Source organism: Ciconia boyciana, chromosome 3 (assembly GCF_034638445.1).
Source record: "Ciconia boyciana chromosome 3, ASM3463844v1, whole genome shotgun sequence".
NCBI lineage: Eukaryota > Metazoa > Chordata > Aves > Ciconiiformes > Ciconiidae > Ciconia > Ciconia boyciana.
The window spans coordinates 106,181,702-106,200,000 of NC_132936.1; positions in this window are offsets into that span (position 1 = coordinate 106,181,702).

An 18,299-nucleotide genomic window follows, 5' to 3' on the forward strand; every position below is an offset into this window, starting at 1 on the left:
CTGGAGTTTTGCAGTAGAAGTCTGGCATCTGGTGGTCCAGAGAAGAAATGGCAGCCCACTCCAAAGAGAAACAAGGCGGTCACAGCCTGAATTAGCTCATCAGCTTGTAATAAACTAATTATTTCCAGCATATGCATATGTGAGGACTCTTGCTTCTGAAGGACCCTCCAGTATTCATTGCCCCGGGTTGGTTTCTGTTCTCACCCCAGAAAGTCTGTATTTCTTCCCAAAGAGAGAAATAATTGCACGTATCCAGAATTGTGATGAGTTTTGAAATGGCAGATAATGCCTCGTGCAACCCTTGGCAGAAGACGTGAGATGGGACTTACTACCGTTTCCCACAAATAGTGCTTGGAGGACTGGAAAAGATTTAGGAGAATTTTAGGAGGGCAAGACCCAGGTATGCCATTCTGGGAAAGGGGAGTTTCTTCTGTTCTCTGCCAAACCACAACAATACGTTGCCTCACAACCAAATTAATGAAAAAAAAATCCTTCCCAACTTCCTTGAAGAGTACTGACTCTGCAGAGATTGTGGAGGTCTGTGTGGGGAAGGACAGAAGAAGAAGGGACCTGCAGAAATACCAAGTCCATTCCCTGTCTTTGCATGCAGTGACATGATATAATCCCTGTCAACAAGTGATGAAGAACGTAGATTTTTCACTTCTTTGACCAAAAGACTCTTCCCAATCCAGATTTCTTTAAAGAGTTAAGAATAATCTACTAAATTTCCAAGCTATTTTTGGGTTAAATAGTACTCCACCTTTCCCTCCCTTGTACTAAATACACATTCATAGACAATGATGAAAAGCTCTTCTAGTCTCCTCTCTCCAGACAGGGTCTCCATTCTCACGATCACCTTGCTAGCTCTTCCCTGAGGAAGTTTACTTTTTAATCATCTTTCTTGAACAATGATGGCCAAAATTACGTAGTGTTCCACATGAGATCTCTCCTGAGCTAACACTAATGGTGTGAATTCCCTGTCTTTGTGGAAAATACCCCTCTTGATGTAGTCTTGCATTTTCCATGGCTGCAACGTGGACAAGTTTACAGCACTGCATGACCAAATGGTATCCATAGGTCACCTCTTCATATCAAAATATTCCCAGAGAAGTGCCATCAATAATCTTCCTCAAGCCTAATGTCTCCTCTTCAATATTACCTGGTGTCATCACTCTTCGGCAAGTTCTTCACCTGTCTTACAATTTCTCCAACTAATACCGGTCTTCCTTAATTTATTATCAGTTCCCATCTGACAGACTTCTAGATGCTTTGCTGCAGTTCAGAGGGATTATATCTCCAGTATTCCTTTTGTCTTGAAATCAAAGACAGATATGAGGTGGACATATGCTACCCTTCAAAAAGAAGATGTATTTCAACCTCTTTTCATTTGCCTCCATTTTTTAGGAATTATTCTTTCCCTAAAAATTAGGTGTAAAGGTTTACACAAAAAGGAGACTAAAAGGTCCTCCAAATCTATTGCCGCCTTCTTAAATACAGGTACATTAGCAATTCTTTAAATGCCTGGTGCCACACATAAAAGAGACATATTCCAATACTTGCTACCATGCTTTTTATCCCAGATACCAAATCTTGCAGGCAAGCCCTCTGACTTGAGCACATTCAGGTCTTTGGGCTTGTACTTTTCAGTATATATATATTTTAAGCATTTCCAAGGTGTAACAGAGCTTGACTTTTGACAATGCTTATATTATCATTACACTTTTGGACTTGAAAGCCAGGGGTTATTTTGCTGATCTCTTTTCATATCTTATACTTTGTATGATGTTTTTTTTCTAGTGCCTTTTCAAAGTTATTATTTATCCAGTTGGAAAGTTTCTTCCCCTGAGCTGCAAAATGTTCTAGGTAATACTAGAAACCTTGACATAATGACATGCCAGATCTCTTCCACATCCAAGGCCCTCAGCTTCCCTGCAGACCTGCTTTTTTTTTCTTTCTTTCTAAATAAAATGGAAGGATATTTAAGGATGGCTCAACCCAAGGTATTTATTAAACACATTCTTCTAATACCACCCTGTTTATAAAAAGAGTAACTTGAAAGAAAGCAAAACAATACAAGTAGTTATGTATTTCCATGTTGCTTGCTTACTGTGCTTTGTACATTGTCCATGCAGCGTCTCAGGGAAGGATCATAATCATTTATGTATGTCAAGTACATAGAACCACTCTGAGTACAATAAAAATGAGTAACATTGAAGTGCTGCTCTTTCACCGAGCATAAAGCATAGGCTGACCTATGCAACACTTCAAGGGTCTTTCAGATTTGTGCCGTGCTTGTACAATAAAGAAGGAAAAAAGGTATGGCTTATTGTTATTTTTAAAAGAGATTTTCCAGAGGGTGCTTCAAATGATCACATGCAGCCTGTACAGGAACAGGCAAATGGTTATATCCCTTTCAGTAAAGGAGCAGTTTGGGCTGTTTCCTTGCAGAGCAACGTGAGACAGAATTGAGCCGATGAGACTGGCTGATAACCAAGAACAAAGGAAAACTCTGCAGGCAGCAACGTTGGCTTCCAAGGAGCTCTTAGAGTGACATCTTTGATGACACAAACCAGGCAGAGGCACCTTTATTACGTAGTGCTAATGATGATAATCCCACACCAGGACTTTTCATAAACTTGAAGAGTGATTCTCTGTTATTCTCCTTTTCACAGATGAAGAAAAACTCATAGAAATGAGTGTGACCTCCTCAAAGTCACTCAGGACAAATGGCAGAACTGGGATTAGGCTTCTGTGGTCCTGCTTCCTATGCATTGACTTCAAGGCAACCCCTGCCACTCCTGCTACTGGAACATTTCCATTTTCTATGTCCAGCCCTACTCCTTTCCTTTCTTCCCTCCCAACCATCTTCTGCCTTGGTTGTCAGATAGTCCTCTCCCCAAAATTATAAGGCCCCCTCCTTCTTCTCCCTCTCACTCTTTTCCCTTCCCCTTCCTTAGATGTGTTTTCATACTCAACGTACCACAGAGAACACATTGTTTCTCATGAACAAGAAATTTTAGTGCTGTTCCAGCTCCTTTCCAGCCCCATAGTACTTCACCTAGAAACACATGAAGGGCTAAGGAACAACAGAGGCCAAAGAGAAAAGCTGGAGAATATATTTTAGGAGGGAAAAGGATACATTATTCACAAAAGTTGTTGACTGTTGTAGCTCTATCAATGCAGGACTAGCCTACCCTCATGAGCACAGGAATGACCACTGCTCTGTGCACAGAACATCAGTAGAGGCACGGCTACTTGAGGAATCTACACTTTATTACGTACTTCACTATACCCTTTCCCCGTCAGGCTTTAAAGTCTCACTGAGAAACCTAGGAGGTCCTATTATAGATAAGCACCCTATTGTGTCCAACAATATCTAGTAGAGAACAGAACAAGGGTCTCTGCCATACAGTTACATTTCACTTCTACCTCTGAGCATTTCCTGCAGTAGAACGAGAAAAAAAAATATTTAAAATTATGCTAGTACATAAATGCTAGTACAAATGCTAGTACATAAAAATACTTCTGTTGCATATCAAGATAACTTAAGGAATTTGGGGCCCATTTTTAACTCTTCATTTTGCAGATGATTTCTGATGCTGAATTGTGCTTGCTGTAGAGACCAGCATGAATTCTCAAGGTATTGTGCAAGCCACAAAGGCTGGGATCAAGTCTCATCTCTCACTGTATTTGCAGAGCATGCCTGCCATTGTCAGTCTTGTCAACTCTCATGGTCTCTTCGCTTTTTACCCTGTGCTTATCCCATCTCTTCTTTCATTAAAAAACGTGAAAGTTTCTGTCCTTGTGGATTTGCAAAGGGAAAATATAATCCCCAAGGGCTTAGAAACCAGGCAGCAAATTAAAAATGCCAACACTGATTATTCTTTGAGATTCTATTATTTTAAAGGCAACCTCCTGACTTTCAGGGCCTGATTCGTGGCTTCTGAACTGTAAAGTTCAGCCATCCTTGCACTTGGCAAGCACCTGGAAGTGAAGCGTGTGCAACCAAGCTCTCTATATAATTCTGTAAAATGAGAGCTGTTTATCTCAGTAGCTGAAATATTCATTATTGAAAATAGCATTTCAACATTCAGAGGATGAATCATGTGGGCTGAGAATAACAATGATCTGGGAAATAGCAAAAAAATGCCATGTCTCTACAGTGTCCTAAACGGATACAGCTGAGAGGGTCTGACCTTGCACAGGGGAGGTGGGGTGAGAGCTCCTACTGACATGTAGGTGCCTGTCCTTACTTCTGACTTGAGTCTTCCATTTCAGCTTGGCTGCTCTTGCTGGTGGCTGGGACTACAGAGAAAACTGGAAGAAATTAATGCCCAGTTTGGCTGGGAGAGAGGAGGATGGCGATGAAAGGGATGAAACTGGAAAACACCAGCTGCTGCAACTTTTCCTGAATCTTTTAGTATTTGGCAGATATGGGTTTTGTATTGGGTTTTGTATTATGGGTTTTGTATTAAAAAACCACTGTTTGCTGCCCCTATTGAAAAAACACCTGCCTTTTGGCCAAGTTTTAGGTCTGAGAAGTCACACCACTTTAATGTAGCAGCTAAATCTTCTCAGATTCTTCCTTTGCTTTGTTTTCTTTGCACACACAAACGCTGCAGGTTGCAAACAGCATCCTCAAAGGGCAGTGGAGCCAGCTCCCTTCGGTCCAGGCCTAAACAAATTAAATTGGGCATTCCTGGAAATGGCTATACCAGACCAGGAGACAGTCACTAAAGCTGAGTATTTGTCTGTCCTCTACTCTAGTGACTTTGGTTCCTGGCACTGGTTCAGCAGATTAAAAGGAGCCTTCAATCTGAAATGCTGAAGGAACAAAAAGCAGAAAATGGATATGGGAAAAAAATATAGACTAGGACAAGAATGCAGTGGGAGTTTTCTAGTTTAGGTTAGTTTTGCTTTTTTAAAGGAGAGAAAGTAAAGTAAGGGCAACTGGGACAAACCATGATGGAAAAGCAGATGTTCAGAGGGAAGGCTGGGGTAAAGAATAGTATGTACTAGCTGTTTGCCTCGGGCAGTGGCCTTGGGTTTTTTTGAGCTGGCATGGTAAAAAGAGTCTGTTCTCTGTAAAATGCCAGCCTCAGAGGCAAAGCCAAGCTGAGCTTTTTTGCCAGCTTCAGCAATAATATTTTGATGTGCAATCTCTGCAATTAATTGTTAAGTCAAATAAGAGGCCGTGTGATGGAAAAGTCATTTAACTGATTTGCCAAACTGAATAAAGTATGGTCTGGTCTTGTTTACAATCAAACTGGGAAAGTGTGTACACCCAGAGGCCTCCAAGAAGAGAAAAAAAAAAGTTTCACAGCAAAGGTCTTTCAGTGCCTTAGAAAACTGTTTCTGTCTCTACTTCTACAACAGCTTTTCTAATAGGACTGAGCAAGGTCCATAAAGCCGGTTTCTTACCCATGGATGCTAGATGGGAGCAGAATCACTGACCAATCATAGCTGCAGCTGAAATCCACGGGGATGAGCTTCAGAGCTGCGATTTGTTACTTAATATTGTGTACACTGAACAAATCAGGGCCTTAGTATCAGAAACTTATAAATTAAATCCCTCTGTGCCTCATTTCCCTTTCCACTAAACAGGGATATAACAACCTCACTACACAGCAAACACATGAAGATAAACTAATCCAGGTTTGTAAAGTCAAATTGAAGTTGTGTGTACTCACAGCATGGGGCCATACTCTGAAAATTGAGGATAAAAGGAATGTTAAACAGCTGCTTTTTAAGTGAGCATCATGCAGCCTGTGCAGTGAAGGAGACAAAAGTCTTGTAGAAAATACAGTTCACGATCGTGTGATTTGAGCTGTTACTGAATGTGAGCAGGACAAGGGAACTGCCTTACCCAAGCTCCAAGTACTGCAACATGAACCCTATAAAAGTTCCTTTTACGGGTATGTTTGGGGTACAGTGTCTGTGCATCCTGAAGATGAATGGGCAAAAAAATAATTAAACGGTTTGCACCTTCTTCAATAAATAATAACACACATCACAAAAATTGCAAAGTTTGTCCTCCACACTGACCTTTGACTCCCTGCCCTGTGGGGTCCAGCAACACAAGCACTTTGTAAATCAAGCTGGAAGTGTCTGTGGTTGTCACAAACACTTAGACAACCCAAGGAGTGGGTCTGCCTGTATAACTTTGCATGTTTATGGCATTAGTAGCTCTTCTGGGGAAAACCTGGAACTTAGGACTTGTCAGACAAGCAAAGGAGACTGAAAAAATAAAATAGCAAAAGGAAGTAATCGTAAAAGCTAATAAAAAGAAATTCTAGTTGATGTTGAATTAAGAGAATCAATAACAATGTGGTGGAATGTCATCTGTGCCACCTCGTTCAGAAAATTTAGAGTTCCCTTGGATCATGCGTCTCCTATCCACATATTAATGAAGGGCAGTCTGACATAAGTTATTAGATGTGATTAGATCACATCCTAAGATGATATAGCACCAGTAAATGTTTTCTAGTGTTGCATTAAAAGCTGAATGTTTTTGGTAATGAGTCCATCCTTTTTAATTCTGCCACTTAAAAAATGTTTTTAAACATTTAATCAAACCTGTATACGATATTAACAAGTGCTGAGGCAGAAAGGGAGCTTATTGATCACAGCTGATATATCCAGAAGTGATACACTGTTTACACTGAGTTGTCTCTCAACTGAATAACGGTTTAGTCATTTACAGGGAAAATCCTTGCAAATAAAAGTCTAATACTGTGATACTCAGTCTTTCTGATGGAATCCCATTGCCGAGATTGAGTTTTGTAAAGCGCTTCACACAAATTTTATTGAAACTACTGTACAGTGCTTTATGTGAAGGATATGGAAGCACATAAAGTATTGTGCAGTAAATTTTGTAATGAAGGGCCACAAATGGCTTGTTAAAGATCCCTGTGTGGATGTCAAGTTTAACAGCAAGTATTGCTAGACTAATGTATTTTTTTAGTAGTTTTTGGTCAAACAAAATATTGTCAAGAGCAAGTGTCCTCAGATAAATGACTTAATTTTTAATCTAAGAATAGTATCTCAGCTGAACATGTGATTTGGCTTCTCTCAGAAGGTTTATCACCTAGCTGCAAGTTGACCAGGTCGCAACCTGAATTTTCACAAAGCCCCACTCTAAAAATGGTGAACTTGAGCTAAGCAAATAATTTGCAATGAATAATTTTGCCCATGATGGTTAAAACCCTTTTTCTGCAACCCTTTGAGCAGATGATGAGTTCTTGCGTTTATTCACTATTCAGAATTACTCTGTGGATTAACTGGAAAACTTCCAGATTAGGAAAATTTGGTGTTTGTTCATTGAAGACTTTAAGTCAGTTAAGATCACTCAGAGAAACTTCATGGTTTTGTTGCTGAACCTTGATTTCCAATGAAACATTAATTTAGAAAATTATTGTTAGATACATAACTACAAATGCAGCTTTGGAATGTACTTTCAGCAAATCAGTCAATAAACATTTTAATTTATAAAATGAAGAGCAAACATTGAAGAAAGCATCTGATTTATGCAATTTATCATTAAGGTATCTAAATCTGTACAAAATTAAGACACATGGTAAACTCTGGACAAAAAAATTCATTTCTAGAATTCAAGTGAAAAGTTTTGCAAGTTTTTCTGCAACTACATTAAGCATCTCCTGTACATTGCTATTAATTTCAACAACGCTGGGAGTTACTAAAAGCTTGCGCTATTGAGAACTATGTGCAAAAAGCAAGTCCAACAAGATTTAGGATGCTGTAAGGTGCATTTCTTAACAAACTGTTGAACTTCTTAGTGCCATGACTGATGTTTGAAATAATTTCCCAAACAATCATAGTCTCCTTCAACAAAAGATTTACATCAGAAACAGTATCAATGCAAATCTTTGTCTGCTCAGGAGAAGTGTCAGGAGCCACCACGCCTCAAGTCTCTATTTTTGCTGTGGCTGCCAGCTCACGATGATAGATTCTCTCTCTGCTTTTGATTAGCTGAACCACAGCTATTGACACAATTCACAGAGGCTATCAAAAAGCCTCTCAACAGAACACACCAGCCAGTGCTGATCTTCCTACATATAAGACAGTGATATTATCCACAAAAAAACTTTAAGGGCTCTGATATTAATCCTTGACACCAGTCCTTTGATCTAGCTTGTTTCTTAGGTCAGCTGGACCAAATAAACTTTAAAAAGAGTAATTTTAAAAGCATTTAGGATGATTGTTTGCATTGAAGACACAATTTGTGGAAGAAAAGCAGCAGGTGTTATCTTTCTAAGTGCTTACAAAGGAGTCTCTCGGTGTAGTACTGCTCATTTATGTGTGAGCACACACAGGCAAAAGCACCCACACTGTACTTTTAACTGCTAAGCTGTCAAAAACATTCGTAGAGAGATCATGTACTGCTCCTCCGCTCCAGTTTGACACTGAAAACAGCTCAGAGCTGATGGGATTCTTCATCAGTCACCCCGTCATGGCTGCTGTGTGGGAGGAGGATTTAAGAGAGCTGATCTGCCCCGTCACTCTGGGGCAATGGATAAACATGCTGGGATTTTTTAAAGCCTTCCTTTGGCCCACCTGGCATCAATCAACAGAAGTGACAAACCCACTGACAGAACAGACAACTGCCAGCGGATGAGTGGTTTAGGTTGTTTTGTGGCTGAACTTTCATACTGTGGCAGAAAAACGGGGTGAGCGTGAAGCCAAAGCCTTGGACCTTACAGCAGTGAGAGAATCAAAGGCCTTGGAAACGGACGTCTGGGAACTGTTGTGAAGTGGACATAAACTGGAACAGGGAGATAAATTAAATATGAGGTTACTCTTTGATAGGAAAACAACAGTGTTCAGGCAGCAATAACAAAATACCCTGGCACACAATGTAAGTGCAAAATTCCTGCTAGTGTTATCAGGAGGCAAAGTCAGAGATTACAGAAAGACCACAAGCAAGATCGCTGTAATTGTCCTTGGGGATCTCCAGTGCATCTCTGAAGGCTCTGCACCTTTGAGGTCATATCTCTATCTGAACGTAGAGGTGCCTTATTTTGTCTTTTACATCAGTGAATATGATTAAACTCCTGCTGTTGTGCTAAATTTCAAAGATTGTAAAAAGTCAGGGGAATTAAAAAGGTCACTGCAGTATTTCATTTCAATAGCAAATCTGTGGAATAATGTTGTAAAAGTACATAGGAAACTGCTTTGAAAAGAGAACTTGTCAGTGACTTAGTTCTAGTGAAAAATGGCAGGCATTCGGAAAACGGAATTCTGCTTCCTAAACCTGTAATTAGCAACGGAGAGATAATTAGCAATGGACAGAATAGATGCCTTTCAAACATAAAAGTGCAGAAAAGATGCACAACTCCCAAATATTTGTGTAACGTATACATTCTGTATCCATACATTTACAAATGGCAAATTCTACTTCCATACAACATATGTCGATGATAAATCCTTTGTCTAGAAAGATCTATTCTGCATCTCAGAAGATGAGACTTCTCTATAAAACTGTAGAGAGCAGGTAAATATTTTCAACCCATCTGTAAAAAAACCCGGTGCATTCCTGAACTTTAAACAAAGCTCTTCTCATTCCTTGTGTTTCTATTTTTTTCAGAATAATCTCATATTTACTTTTTCTCTTTCAGTTTATTCAGATATATTTCTCCTTATGAAACCATTGATTAAGATAATTTCTGCCGGTTTACAACCTGGCCAGTCCCAGTAGGCATGTAGCTCTGCAAATAATACAACATTTCCTTCAGGAACAGAAAAAATAGGATTCCAACAGTGACCATGAAAACCGGGCTTGTCTGAGGTCTGCAGGACAGGAGCCCTAATGGAATATGGTACACAAACATGAAGCCATATGAAAGGTTTCAGTCATATTTAAGGTTCAAGGAAACTTAGCAGCTTGAAGTTAAGCTCCTGACTAAACTGGAACCAAAGAGGGCAAGTCTCTTGAGTAAGTTTAAAACAGCAGTTTTTACATGTTCTACATGAATGAAGACTCCATTAAACCCAAATAAGTTGCAGTTTGGCAATGCCAGAACTAAATTTTCCCTCAGCAACCCGAAGATACAATTGCAGGAAAAGTCCTGCTTGGCTTTTTATTCAGTCTTGTTCAGAATTGCTGGGTCACCAGGAAATTTTCCTGTTAACTTTTAAAAATCTACACTGTATGTTAAAAGGATTGGGGTTTTTTTGTTTTGAAGGCCTTACAGTTCAGCTTACTTGAATGACAGAAGCATGCCCCTTACATAAAGGCCATCTTCTTGCCAGATTTCAATCATTGATGCTGAAGTGTGAGAAAGTTAAATTCTTCTGAAGAGATTTCCAGAATTTTTAGCAGGGGCAAAACATTTTTCTCTAGAAGGAGCCTCTGCTAAAATTTACCAAGTGTATAAGAAGTGAAAATAGAATGATTATAATAAACATTATAGACAATCTCAAGAACAAAAGGTGCCTATATGGAAGACATACCCCCCAAAAAAGTTATTAACTAGTTTTGAAAGTCAGTATTTCTCTGATGTCTAAATTAACAAAAGAAGTTTGTTTTTTTTTAGAGGACAGAAAAATATTTCCGGCTCTTCCAGCAAACTGGACAATAGAGAAATGGAAGAAGAATGCTTAGCAGGCTGTTTTGTTGAATAGGCATCAAGCACAGAAAAAAATGCAACCTTGTTATCATTTCTACACATCACCCATACGCTTTGATGACAATGGACACAGAACTGATGTTATCAGACCTTGAGGAATAAATTAATGCTATGGAATGCACACTGGTACAAAACAAAAGGGAAAGTAAATTAATCTTCTAACACCACGAGAGGTGAAGCAGAATCCTTAAAATAAGAAGAGATTTAAGCCCCTGCTCTTTTTTTTTGCCAAACCAGACCTGAATGTTTTTTCAGGTTACAACATTTCTGTCACCTTCTCCACTTTGCTGACCCAGAGCTAGCACGGGTGTATGAGGGGATATATGTCATACAGAGAGCCTGCTTTCACCAGCGAGGAAATTAGCCCTCTGTCATTTGAAAACTAAATTTTCCTCTTGCTTTTTAACTGTCCCAGCACAGATACCCAAGTGCCACTTTCTGTGGCAGCACTGTCTAACAGGTTTAGATAACTGTATTTTTGTGGCACTTCCCGACATTTGGGAGAAGGTGTCCTTGAGAGCATTGGTGTGTTTTGGCTGGGCAGTATACACAGATGCATACAGACAGGTGTAATTTTGCTCTGCCCGTGCTCCCCGGTGGCTGGATGCCAGCCAGCTCTCGTCAGGACACCGTGCAGTCGCCCCGCTGCAGTGCAGAGCCCCAGCAGCTCACGCTGCCTCCGACAGTCTGCACACACCCGCGGTTCTTGGCGCGGGTTATCCGAAAGCCTCGAAGTGTATCACTGAGGTGCACACACTCCCTTTTCCCATACCCAAAGCCCAGCAAGGTGCAGGGTTTGTTTTCTGCTGTGCTGAGCCAAGCTAGACCACCTGAGCTACCTCCCCATGAGCTGGGTCCCTGTAGCAAGCGGGTGGTGGCACTGGCTCTCCCAGCACGGATCCCCGTGCTGCTTCTGCAAACTGTGCTGCACCCATGCACCCTTCGATAGGATGAACGCAAGTTCTAATCTGCTTCCCCAGTAGTGCTGGTAATGTCGAGACACAGCACTTCTTATCTTCACTGCACTTTTGCTGTCACTTACCTATGCAGCGATCTCAAGGCAATGCAAAATGCAACCGGAGAGCCTGTGGGGGCAGGGGCAGGTGGCTTTTATCTGTCCCTTGCTGAATTCTGTCATACAAAGCTATACCTGGAAGAGTCCCTTAGCTTCACTAAGCTAACTAATGGGTTAAATCAGCAAGCTTTCCCACCTCACTAGTCATCTACATCTTTGAGCCTCTTAGCAGAGTAAGAGCCTCACTAGTCATCTACATCTTTGAGCCTCTTAGCAGAGTCTCTTGAACAACAATGACATTAATCTACTGAATTTTGAGATACTGTATTGTTAGGTTGTTTTCCAATCAAGACCTGGCCATTTACTCATAATTTTCTTACAAAATTTTCATACCGTAATGAGGCTCTACCTCTCACACTTAGGTAACCAATATTCCTTGATAAGTTCATGGAAGGGGCTTCACTGAGTCTTTTGAAACACTAAATAAACCTAGTAAGATCCAACATCAAACCCTTGTAATTATGACAAAAAGCATGTTAAGTTCAGGTTTGTGAAAGCTATTGAGAAAATCAAGGGAAAAATCAATGCTAAAATCTTGCTTTTATGCATTTTACTGGTAATTGGGTCATTAGAAGTAGTAGCAGAAGAATTAAGAATTGCACACGATTATTCTGCGCAGACAGCAATATCGAAGACTTGGAATAACATCTTCACCTTGAACTTAGTGAAGACTGTTGAAATGCTGAAGTATTTCATTGGAGAACTGCAAAGTTAAAAACTGAGGTCAGAAGGTAAATTTTCACAGGATCAGGAAAATTCTGTATTAAAATTAGGTTTATTACGTGAATCTTTGCACTTCTGAATTCAAAATAACTTTCTGCAAATATTCTTCAAATTGAGCCTACAATATATAAATTTTTGAGAACATTCCTAGCATCAACTCCAAAGAAAATCTGTGGAAAGCCTAGGAAAGGAAATAAACACAGGCAAAGCAAACTATACCAAATATTCAAGCAGGATTGTTTGGCAATTTTCCCTTTCTAAAAATGATTCACTAAGGAGGACTTTGGTATCTCAGATTTCACTGTCAATATCACAAGGTACCTTGAGAAAAGATAATGCTCTCAATTTATTGAATATATACTGCAGAGGACATGGAAGGAATTATTTCTGGAAGACACCTATTTTGCCTGGAATTTTTTCTCAAGCCATTCTTTTCCAAATTTTCATAGAAAAGGTCATTTAAACCATTGCTACTGAATACTTTTAAGTAATCTGAGAATAATTAAGACCTTTCTATTGCTGTGATTAGTTCTATGTAATTCCTCACTGAAAAATTGTACCATCGACTTTGATAGTTATCCTTAATAAGGAAATTCACCATTGGCCAGAAAGGCCACATAAAGTCTACACTTCTCTCTCTGCAGCAGCTGCAAAGCCTTGAGTAGGCTACACAATGTGAATTTTAACAGCAGTAAACTGAGACCTAGAGCACATTAATTTTCCAATAATCCCTGCAGAGCACATGTGTATCTCTGTTTCCCAATGAGCTACTAATCGTCTCTGTTTCCCAACGGGCCACTAATCTGAGGAGCAGACAAGCATCTTGCCCAAGGCCAAGAAGCAAACCAGTGGCAGAAATGGTGAAAGCACATAAGAGAATTTTGTTTCACAGACTTGTGTTTTAACACCCAGGCCACCTTCCACCTTCTAATTTCAACAGTGGTGAAGAGCTGCTCAGATCTAATTTGAGATAGGGTAAGACTGTAAGAGCATGACCGTGTTAAGAACCTGTTTTCTTTGTTATACTGCAATTTCAGGGCCATGCTACTCTTCCAGTGGTTTACATTTTAGAAAGGTAACTGGTGTAAAATTAAACCTTTCAAATTGGTTAAAATGTTGCTGTTTTCTGGGTGTTAGCAAAGAACATTTTCTTGTTTAAAAAATTACATACATTTCAGCATAGTTGCATGAAGATGGAAAAACCTTGCTCCCACACTGATTGACTCAGCATCTTGTTAATCATTGCAATGTGTATCATTAATTCATTATTCAGCTGTAACAATGTGATATGTTTTCCCTATGACAGCTTAAAATACATAGTGAGTATGAGTACTTAGTGAGATGAAGTACGTTCAGTTTATAATATTTTATCATGATAAAGAAAGCTCTAAACCAACATTATCTGACACATAAGATGTGGCAAAAAGTTGAGACAAAACAGCCATCATTATAAATGTTTATAGACATACCTAAAGTCTTATCTAAAGTTCATCCTGTTAAAGGACATGTTTTATGTTGTACAATTCCTCTTAGAATATCAATCTAATAAGCACCAAATGAGGCTGAAGACAATGATGTTATAAAAAATGGAGAAAAATGATTAAAATGTGATAATTATACTGACAGCTTATATGCTCAATCTAATCAACCAAGCTTCCAATTTGTCATAATGTACACTCACTCATACATTATTGCTTAATTATAGCAACACTTCTCTTTCGAAAGGCTGTCAATCATGCAAATGCCCATCATTTTTCTCTATTTGCATTTAAGAGATATATTTTTAGTTCAGATCCAAAGCCCACTGTGAACCTGAATTAACCCTAGCTCTTTCTTTTGTTTGCAATGCTCATCCCTGTTTATTCCGTGTTTGCTGTCGGCAGTAGTTTATGCTGCGTGATTTGCTGCTTTACAGTTCATCTGGTGCTGAAGAGATTTTTGAATCTCATCTCTGTTCCTGAACTGTGGTCTCGGTGACGCATGTGTTCTTAGGAACTGCAGACCTGAGCTTGAACTATTCAGGTTTGATGTGAATAAAATTATCAGACAATCTTTTCTTCTGTTCTGGATTTTTCTTATTAGTCCTGCAGGAATGGGAAGAGCGCAGAGAACCTTGCCTCACTTACATGCGTAGCCCTGCCAAAATCAGTGGGACTATAAGTCTTATAAGACTAATTGTGGGCTATAAGATCTGTAAAAGTGTGAATAGACACCCTTAATAAACACACCTCAAAATACGCATTCTGAATCACATTACACTCTGAATTGCTCTTACTCTGTTTCTTTTGGCTTAAACGTTTTAATTATATATCTTCAAGAACTTCTGTTCTCTTCTGTCCCCCATCTTCTCTGACTTTCTGCTCTAGAGCATTGAGTGGAAGAGAAATTTGGCACTTTATGAGAGCACGGAGCAACACAGCAAGAGAAATGCTTAACAGGATGCGTCACTGGTGGTAACAAAGACAAAACTTAAGGAAGTTGGCAGAGCTGTTAAAACACATTGGGAGCGCTAAGGCAGCAAGGGAAGCTGGGCAGTGCTATCAGCAGGCAATCTTTTGGTAGTAAACATGAGGAAGTGCTCTAACATGATATTCCTTCAGCATTGAGGGTTAAACTCACTTTCTTACATTTTACCATCCTCCTGAACTATATCTCAAACAGCATATGCCCTGAGAGTACAAGGGACTAAGCACATCACAAGTTCTGCCGTTCTACAGTGATGATCTTCTGAACACATACAGCTTGCGGCAGCCTCTGCAGGACTTTTTAACCAGCCTGGAAGACAGACCTTCAGGGTGAAGTTCATGCAGGGAGAAAGCAACCACTTACATTAGTCAGTACTGAGACATCGACAATATATGATTTCTGGTAGAATTTATTTTTGTTTCAATTCAAATGATGCTTCGTTCACACCCCCCCCCCCCTCTTTGTTTCAAATTAAACAGTAGTATCTCAGCCTAAACTTCGGTCTGATCAGTACAGATCTTGTGTGAGGCTGCAGGTGCCTAATGCACTAGTTGGAGAAGAACGGCACGCTTTACCAAGTGAGTTGACTACCTAGAGCTGAGAAATGACACCCCAGCAGGAATCACCTCTGTGTTCAAGGCAGCCGCCTCTCTGGCACCACGTACCATAACTGTGCTTTGCTGGCTGCTTCCCTTGTCAGTTTTCAGGAATCAAGAGCTTTCCGAGACCCAACTGTCACCAGGTAATACCTGGAAACTCACAACCTCTGGCCAACTAATACTTGTCCCACTCCACAATGAGACTGGACCAAGCAGTTGTCCCCACACCTTTTATGTTTTTACATCTGCGTGTTTGTAATTGACAATTGCTGCATACTACTTTATTCAGCTTAACTTTCTTTTGCTCTTATACATTCTATGACACTACTTTATCTTTGAAAATCTAATAACTTCTTACACATATGTTTTATATGCAGTACACAAACATATTCTATTTGAGCTTTAGACAGTAAACAAAAAAAAAAGTAATTCAAAATAGCAATTCAGGGCAGCAAAGGAATTAAAAAGAAAAGACAAAAACATGGCATTTCACTATGAAAAATGTAAGTTATTCTTTGAATGTTGGTTCAGGAAAATCTCAATACATTTCTGGCAAATGAGGCATGAAGCATATTCTTAAAAATATGGTGTCCAGGAGACAGTACTACCCAATATTTTATCCTAACGGCAATGTATAGTACTTAAAAAAGCTTGAACTTTAAATCAAACACTTTGGGGAGGACATGGCCAATCTATTAGTTTTTCAAATATAACTTAGTATCAACATGAAGATGAGATAGTAAACCATTTCTGGGAGCTTATTTGGTTAAAGTCTGTTATAACATTGGAGTGTGGCTTATTCTCTAATTAGTATGCAGGCAACGTGAATGATCTTCCTATATCATCTCTACTTCTCCAAAACTTCATATTCCTCAACTGGAGTCATTAATGTCTCATTGGATCAAGATAACCCTTGGTGTACATACTCATAAAGGATGCACTACCTTTGATTCAATACAATTATCTGGGTGGCAAAACTATAGTATTTGTCATGCTTACAGAAATTATAGCAGAAAAATCAAAAAGAGAACACCATGGCATCCCTTTGAAAGAGAGAATATTTTATTACTTCTAAATAAACAGTATGGCAGAAGCCCATGTTGTTCATGATTATAATTTATTCTGAAGAAATTTATCTTCCCTATTTGCCATTCCTTCTTATTTTAAAAGATATCTACAATATGTTCCTCCTGGGACAAGCTGTTGCCTAAGTTTCCATCCATCTCAAGCAAAACCAAATATGAGGCACTTTTTTATAGAGAACAATGTCAAAATGTATGTATCTCACACACATACCTATTTAGAGGACAGTAGTGCTAACACTTATCCTTCTTTAAATCCTTCCACTGGAAGCAAGAAAGGGCAAGCCCTTTAATCTCTTGTGAAATAGCTTCAAAATTTTGCTCAGATAATAGCAAGTTACTATTACAAATTTACCATTTATGACAGTGGAAAGTTCTCATGACAGACTGTCTCTCTGACTTTTGGGAAGACCGAACAGTATCCATTTGAAAAGGAAACTACCAGGTCTTTTCTTCTGATTTTTACTAGATTTCTGTGCAGGTTGTGAGGCAGAGATAGTGACAAGTCTTTCCTAAACTGGCAACTCAGTGTGCAGATGAAGGATACAGTTCTTGTGTAGGAGAAATGGAGTTTCTGCAAAGACTGCCTCTGGAAAAGTCTTATGTCATTTTTCTGGTCAATGTCCTTTAGTTCCACTTGACAGAGCAAGCAATTTTAGGAAGGACTCCAAATCTGGCAATTTTGCACTTGATGTCATGCTGACAGCTACAGTGTACCAACTGTTGAGGCTACTTGGGCGTCAAGCATTTCTCCTGATTCTTCTGGTTTTTCTATACAATAGGAGAAAGGTCACTTCTGTTTGGCTTTACCACGTGTTAAAACACAAGGAAACAATAATTCTTTCAGAAAAGGAGCCATAGCCTAAAATTGACAAGTAAACTGAATTAATTAGATTTTAATTAATAAATCGGTTTGAAAATACCTTGTTAAAGCATTTGGTAGATCTGCCATCGTGTCTCACACATAGTTTCTCTTTTGCTCATCCTTTGCAGTCTTTCCTGAGAATTTTTTTTTTTCTAAAATATGGGTATACAAAGGTGTGTAATGTGGAAGTCTGCTACACTACAAGCTCTCTAAACAAGGACCTGCAGCCAGTGGCCAGTGGATGCTGACATACGTTTTGTCTGCCTGTCGCAGGCATGCGCCATCAGCCTGCTTACCTCCTCTTTTACATCCCCAAACAGAAAACGCTCATTGGCAAAGTTTTCCAAACCTTGCTTATCAAATGAAGGAAAGCTTTCAACTGAATTTAAGGGCTTCTTACCTGTAAACCAGTCACTATGTAGAAAAGTCGTTTGTTCCAAGTGACACAGCTTCAGTGCCCTGCAACGGCAGCCAGAAGCCATTTCTAGTCTCTCCCCATGGTCATTGCTCAGGATTGACAGCAAACAGCTCTGACATGCACCTCAGAGCTTTAACATGATGCCTAAGTACCTGAGGCCCCTCTCTGCGCTATGCTTCTGATCTAACAACGTTACACCAGTAATGCCAGGAAACCTGCCTCCTAAGTTTGAAACAGCCAAAGTCCTTTGATAATACGGACAAAAATGTCACGGGAGTTCCTTACTTTTCTCTGGTTGTTCATTAGACCATCTCAACACCTGTACGGTCATTTTATAAAGTACTCCTGGGTTCCTTCTCCAGTCCTTTTTCTGAGTAGAGTTGAAGCAAGAGCTTTTCCAACCTTCCCTTTTTACCAAAGACACT